The following is a 1204-nucleotide window of genomic DNA, read 5'->3' as shown; positions in this document are numbered from 1 at the left end:
CTATCTCCCACCATCTCCTACCCTTTTATTCACTCTTATAACCTCTTTTTACTTAAGTTTCTTACTTTCTTTTCTTTTCTTTTGTTTGTTTGTTTCTTTCTTTCTTTCTTTTTTCTTTCCTTCTTTTTTTTTTTTCTGTTGCAGGCACCTTGTATTCTGATTTTGTTTCATTTCCTGTCTCTCCTTTTTTGAGAATGTAGTAAATATGGTGGTGGGATGTGTGTTCCCATGCAGAAAAGTTTAAAACTGCTAGTTGAAGGAAACTTTATGACTTTCTAAAATGTGAATTAAGTTGTGACATGATGGTTCATTTTAGATTAATGGAATTATATTGAATGGCCGGAAAAATCCATCAGTTTACTTAAGACTTTTTAAAGCTATTTATGGAAAACATGTAGAGAAGAAAAGGACAATCGACACAAATATACTTGTCTCCAGTGGGCAAAGAGAATTGTCTTTAATTTGATAATATGTTTGAAAAAAAGAAAAGGTAGCGACTTGGGAAGTCATTGCCCTCACTCTGGATGGCATTAGAGGAGAGATTGCAGATTGTGGTTACTAAATGAAAGGATTCCTGAGATGCACAAATCTCAGACTAGAAAAAGACAATAGAATTAAGAGATTACAATGAATAGAGTGGTACTGCTAAGGTTGAATAAGAATAAATATTAACAATGATTTCTCAGGCTAAAGTGTGGAGTGGTGCTGGAGCTGAGTTTGCTTTTTAAATATTCTTTCTAATTTTGGTCCCCAAATCTTTAAATTCAGTATGTTAGTCTAGGGAGAAATAAAGCAGCTGTGTTGATTTGGATATTGTTTCAAAATTCAGCCTTGATTTGTTGCCTTAATGCATGCATTTTTCGCTTTTCCTCAGTTACTGCTGTTACAATCAAATAGTGAAGGGAGGAATAGGAACCATACGTGAAACAGTTGTGGGAGACAGTGTCAGGTCCTTGGGCTGGTTTTCGGAGACCTGGAGTCTAAATCCAGTTCTGACCCAGATAATGGAACTGAATTTCTCAGATCCTCAGATACTTCATCTGAAAACGGAGGAGATGATGCTAGATGATTTTCACAATTCCAGATGTTGCTAAAAATATACGCGCCTCTCAAAGATCTCCAAACGTATTAATTGTAAGCATTACGAATCTACTCAGTTGTTCAATGATATATCTTGGCAATAACAGATGAAAGTTCATGAATG

Source organism: Pteropus vampyrus, unplaced genomic scaffold (genome assembly GCF_000151845.1).
Source record: "Pteropus vampyrus isolate Shadow unplaced genomic scaffold, Pvam_2.0 Scaffold43, whole genome shotgun sequence".
NCBI lineage: Eukaryota > Metazoa > Chordata > Mammalia > Chiroptera > Pteropodidae > Pteropus > Pteropus vampyrus.
The sequence above is the reverse complement of the archived record's forward strand: the minus strand, read 5'-3'. Positions refer to the sequence as shown.